Below are 6,211 nucleotides of genomic sequence, written 5' to 3'. Positions count from 1 at the left end.
TAGTAAGGAATCGTCTTTGACCACATGCGCAGATCTGTCTCGTCAGGAAGATATTTAATATCCCGAATTTATAATAGGCCTATGCCTACCAGTTCCATCGTATAACCGATCTGCTAGAGAATATTTGTTACCATGTTTAATAAATTCGTATTTATCGTATAATAAAATGTAGCCAAATGAATATTATGTGTCACACGGTTTTCTGCTGAACCACTAGCAGGCTATGTTACCACATCTATGACAATGACAAAGGTGAATTTTGATGATTTTTACGATCGTCCGGATGAGCAAATCACTGAATGGGTCTTTAGTTCCTCCTCTCCTTATCCTGCCAATATTATATGAATCAAAGAAAAATAAAGAAAAAATAAAATTAAACAAGAAAAAAAGACAAAGAAAAGAAACAATAAAAGAAAAACAATAGAATAAATTAAACTAAATATGAAAAAAAAATGATCACGAAAGGAGTCTTTAGAAAATGCAAGAAAATATAAATGAAAAGTTTGAACAATATTTTGTTTATAAAAGTTTGTGTGACCGTGATGAGGCTCGAACTCACCATCTTCCGATCTAAAGAACCAAAGTCTTATGCCTTGCCAAGTGAGCTATGCTCGTGAGATGCGAAATAAAGATAAAATAATACATTGTATACCTGCTTGTGTCGGTAAATGATTTGCTCAAATTCCATAATGATATAATATTGTGGAGGGCGCTAGCGTGAAATATGCTATCATCACGGTCGCTTCTATTCCTTATAGACGGGTTTCTACGGTATGTCTCCACATGGAGCGACCGTCTAAACAATCAAATAAACAAACAAACACCCGCGCCCAATTTCCAGGCCACATACACGCACCCACAATCATTATGTTAAATTTATGAACAAATTTAAGAAAAAAACTGAATAGAAATAAAATTATGAAATATGGCTGGAATGTAACATGAAACTGAGAAATTAAAAGGAGTCTCCGGCAATCGTGACATTATTCCTTATATATTAGATAAATAATTATCAAGCACGAATCACATGGTTTTATTTAAAACAAACTCACATTGATCATAAAAACGAATAAAAATAGCCGGCTCTCAACACGCGATATTCAAAATTCCCGCGCCGAAATTGTCTAAGTGCAATGACATAATAGTTATTTGTGCTCAATTGTTGTCAGCCTTTATTGTATTACCTTGACGTCATTGCACTAGACAATTTCGGCGCCCGGGAATTTTGAATATCGCGTGTTGAGAGCCGGCTATTTTTATTGGTATAGACAGACGGATGTTTTTATTTATTATTTATTTATTATTTAAATAAAACCACGTGATTCGTGCTTGATAATTATTTTTCTTACATATAAGGCATAATGTTGTGATTGCCGGAGACTTCCTTTAAATGTTATCAATAAACTAACATATAGCGTTTCTAACACCCAGCAAACACAAATATGTTTTAAAACCGTTTTAAACTTTTAGAAATAGTTTTAAACCAACAAGTAATATTTTGGGTTTTGGTTTAGGTAAAAACGTTTTTAGCATTAAACGTCGGGTTATATAAAGGTCATGAAAATGCTTTATAACGTTTTATATCAAAACACACTACAACAATAATTTTTAAATGTTTTCAAAATATTATTGTAAACAATTTTTTGCAAACATTTTTTGCCAAATACTTTGTCCACACTTAAATAACATTATGTTAAAATATTTGTAGTAGCTTATCCAAAAATGTGTTTTAATGTTATGAAAACGTTTTATACCCATACCCTTTATATAACCCGATATTTAAACGTTTTCTGACAACCTTTTATACCCTTTTGCGAATGATGTCGAAAAAGTTTTGTGTTTGCTGGGCAGTTCATTCATTTTTGCAAACATTTTTTGCCAAATACTTTGTCAACACTTTTACATTATGTTAAAATATTTGCAGTAGCTTATCCAAAAATGTGTTTTAATGTTATGAAAACGTTGCAGTAGCTTATCCAAAAATGTGTTTTAATGTTATGAAAACGTTTTATATAACCCGATATTTAAACGTTTTCTGACAACCTTTTATACCCTTTTGTGTTTGATGTCGAAAACGTTTTGTGTTTGCTGGGCAGTTTATTCAAGATTTATTGCATTCTTGCGTTGCAAAGATATCACCAGGTCGTGTTGGTTTGAATAAGTTCATGTTTGCTTGTTTGTTCTCTTCTTCTTCGTTGGTTTTGTTTACCTTCAGTTTCAGTTAAAAGTTTTACAAATTTTCATGTTCTTCTTCGTTATATAAGTGGTTTTTTTTGTTTCGTTGTTGTTGGTGGGGTTTTTGGGGTTTTTTTGGTTTTGTTCTTTACCATGTTAAAAAAGCGTAGGTTGAAGAAAAGGATAAAAATAATGATACTCTTAGAACCATGTGTATTATACGTTCCTGAACAGCTCTACGTACTGCATTGCATTTCTTATTCGGTTAATACATTCAAGTCTCGTGCGTTTTACATTTTTGTGTACAAAAATGGGCGTGGTCGCGTCACTTACTCTAAAGAGAAGAAACTCAGTTGTTCAAACTTAATTTCTTCTTGTAAACCAATACTCGTCATAAGGAAATAAAGGAACAAACATTTTTATCGAGGCACCGACAGCTGAAATACATTCTCCATCATTTTAGTCTTTTATTTTTATGAACAATGAGCTATTTCCTACACATGAAATGTGAATTTCAAATGGAGTCGCCCATTCAGTTAACCCTATTTTAAGTTCACACTCATTCCGCTGAGTGCACCAAATCCGCGTAACTTCGGAGTAAGCTACTAGTTTAGTAAGTTGGCGAGTATCTCGCATTTTGAGACTTCCAAATCGGCGTAAGTTACTAGACTAGTAAGTTCCATTGTTATTATACTCGGCAACTTACTCTTCATCTTTGCGGAGTAAGTTGGCGAGTATCTAATAATTTCGTGACTTCCAAATGTGCGTAAGTTACTAAACTAGTAAAGTTACGCCGCAGCTATTGTTATTTACTCGGCAACGTACTTTTCATCGTTAGAGGAGTAAGTTGGCGAGTAAGCAAATCGGTTCATAGATAGAGGAGAAAATCATTGATATTGATGAGATTTTGAAATTCGCATTAGAGCGTATTCTGCGTGTGGAGCGTCTCGTATTAATCAATCAATCAATCAATCAATCAATCAATCAATCAATCAATCAATCAATCAATCAATCAATCAATCAATCAATCATTATTCATTCCCTGTGACGTGTCACATAATATAGTGATTAGCGAATGCATGTTGGATTCCATTTGTATCTTCAGTAGATAGCATAATACGGTAGTAGGCCTATCATTTAAATTTCACAATAGAGAAAAAGTCCCATTACTTTATGCGTTTATTTTATGCCTTACAAATTTATGACAAGGGACCGTTCACAAACACTTGTTGGGGGGCCTGATGCAAAAAATTTCATTGCGAAAATTTTTCGGGCCCCCTTTTGAGATCTCAAAATGTTCACCCCCCCCCCCTTTTTGACATTAAAATTATGTGTCAACCCCATAGAAAAGCATAAATAGGAATATAAAGAGTTTCAAATTAAGCTGGCTATGCTCATAAACATATCGATTACATAATGTTAGCAATTATTTTAAACTGTTGCTATTTGGTAGTTCACAGCATCTTGCGAATGGTACATGAGCTTTGGCAAAAATTTTATTGATATTTTCATAGCGAGTGTGTAGAAGAATATTATACTCTTTTAGGTCCTGTGGTCTTGAATTATGTTGTTAAGAGGGCTGAAAAACGTACATAACTTTTTAATAACAATAAATCAAGCAAGTTTTCAAAGTACACTAGTCACAAAAAGAAACTCGTCAGTTATAGTCATCATGACTGTTTTAACGATTCAATTGTGCCTGTTTTATGCTTTATTGATTGGCCCATGATGTTTGTGTGCAATACAACATTCCCATTGAAAATCGTTGAAATTGCAACTTTTGATTTAGGGGTATGAGGCTTTGGAGGCACATATCTTGGCCAATTCTTGTTTCAACAGGGTGTCAAATAAGAAAGCAAAGTCCCATTACCAAAATGTATATTTCAGACTAATCCAAAATTATCAGGTTGTTGAACAGCAAATATGACTATAACTGACGAGTTTCTTTTTGTACCTGGTGTATATGATTTGTAGAAAGAACTTTTACAAAACATCGAAGTGTTATTTTTCAATAATATATTGATTTACATAATGAAAGTCGATTTTTTTTTGGCTGCTTCGACCAACAATACATCGTCTATCCTTAAAAAGTAACATTGAAACATTCATAAACCTAATGATACATTAAATCCATACCATTAAATATCAATAGCTTTTAAGCAAAAAATATTGTAATGCTTTTGAATGAAAATATGAAAAGTTTCTTAACCATAAAAGCTTCAATTATATACAGCTTTAGGGGGTACTACACCTGCCCAATTGTGTGCCTATTTTTGCATTTTTCTCAAAAATTGAGAATTGGTAACAAGTAAGATATGTATATTATAGGGGCAACGACTACAACTACTGCACTGGAAATTTTATTTCAGCACAGACAACAGTTGTGGTGTTACAGTCAAAAATGAGGGAAAACCAATATTTGATCAATAAATCAATAACTACTTGCCTTGGGTTGCTGAATTTTCAGTGCAGTAGTTGTAGTCCTTGCCCCTATAATATATACATATCTTACTTGTCACCAATGCAAAATTAGGCACAAAATTGGCCAGGGGTGTAGTACCCCCTTAACTATCAATATCACGTCGCGTATGCTTGTTGAGTAGCTTTATTACGTGTTAAACGTGATATTCTTTTCATGCGACCATCGTATTTGAAATATTGCTCGACAATAGGAAAGTCAATATTGGAACAAGACTATTGACAATTTTGAAATTATTTTTCGTGCAGATTCAAAATCACAATGTATATTTTGAAAATTAATTTGACATGGGGCTATTCCAGTCGAAATCCATACATCCCCTGTAGTAGACATGACCTTAATCTTCTACACAGGGAGTATGAATTGCAATTAATGAGATCATTACTGATGCTTTTCGTTGTGTATTTTTGGACTTACGTAATAATTAATTTGTTTTGTATGTATTGTATCTTACATTCGACCCAGTTTTAACCACCGTTTATTAGTGGGAGCTGGTAGCCTAAGCCTAGTGGATAATAGCGTCCGCATAGAGCTCGGAAGTTCGTGGATTCGAATCGCATGCCGGCATCACATTCCCTTGCTTTTTTCAAGTTGGGTTGTGTGCCGGTCGGGATTTGTATTTATTTGTTGCCTTGTTTGATTGTAACACTTTGGGTTGGTAAATTGTTCTTTCTTTCTTATTAATTATATTTAGTTTCCCCTTGTAGCGATCTATCGTTCCACATTGTGTTTATTTGTTCTTGTGCAGGATGCGTATCCCCATTACCTATACTCTACTTGTGTTTATGCTGGGGAAACAATTAAGCATCACTAATAATCTCCTGTACTTGTGTGCTTACGTAATAGTTATTTGTATATATTGTATACCTCGACTGCTTAGACCCAGTTTTAACTACCGTTTATTAGTGGGAGCTGGTAGCCTAATGGATAAAGCGTCCGTATCGGGTTCGAATCCCATGCGGGCACATTCCCTTGCTTTTTGCAAGTTGGGTTGTGCGCCGGTCGGGATTTTTGTTTATTTGCTGTCTAGTTAATTGTATATAACACTTTGGGTTGGTAAAGTGTTCTTTCTTTCTTTTCTCAGTAATAATGTTAGTCCTATTTTACGATACTACCCATACTGATCTAAGTCATTGGGATACACGCTGTTCTAACATCCAAACTACATGTACCTATATAAATTCAACTATAAATCTGGAATCAAATTGTTTTGGTAATATTCTTCAGCGTAAGATATAAAACACAATCGAATCACAAACTTAGTTACCTTATTGTACATTTAATCGGGTTGTGCAGCATGGACATTTCACACCTAATTCAAACTGCACATTCAATTGTACGCCACCTGAAAATACAAAACAATAGATACACGCCCGATTTGTTCTCTTCTTTATTGAAGTATTTAATAACCAATTGTCGTCATTATCAAATTATCGATAATTACAAATATAATAGTTTGACGTATGTAGCTTTAATTCATCAAAAAAAATCACCATTACAGCGTCAATCGACAAGATTAATTAAACCTTTTGGGAGCGTTTAGATCATACTAACGCA

Source organism: Amphiura filiformis, chromosome 14 (assembly GCF_039555335.1).
Source record: "Amphiura filiformis chromosome 14, Afil_fr2py, whole genome shotgun sequence".
NCBI classification, from domain to species: Eukaryota; Metazoa; Echinodermata; class Ophiuroidea; order Amphilepidida; family Amphiuridae; genus Amphiura; species Amphiura filiformis.
Note: the sequence above shows the minus strand (reverse complement) of the source record.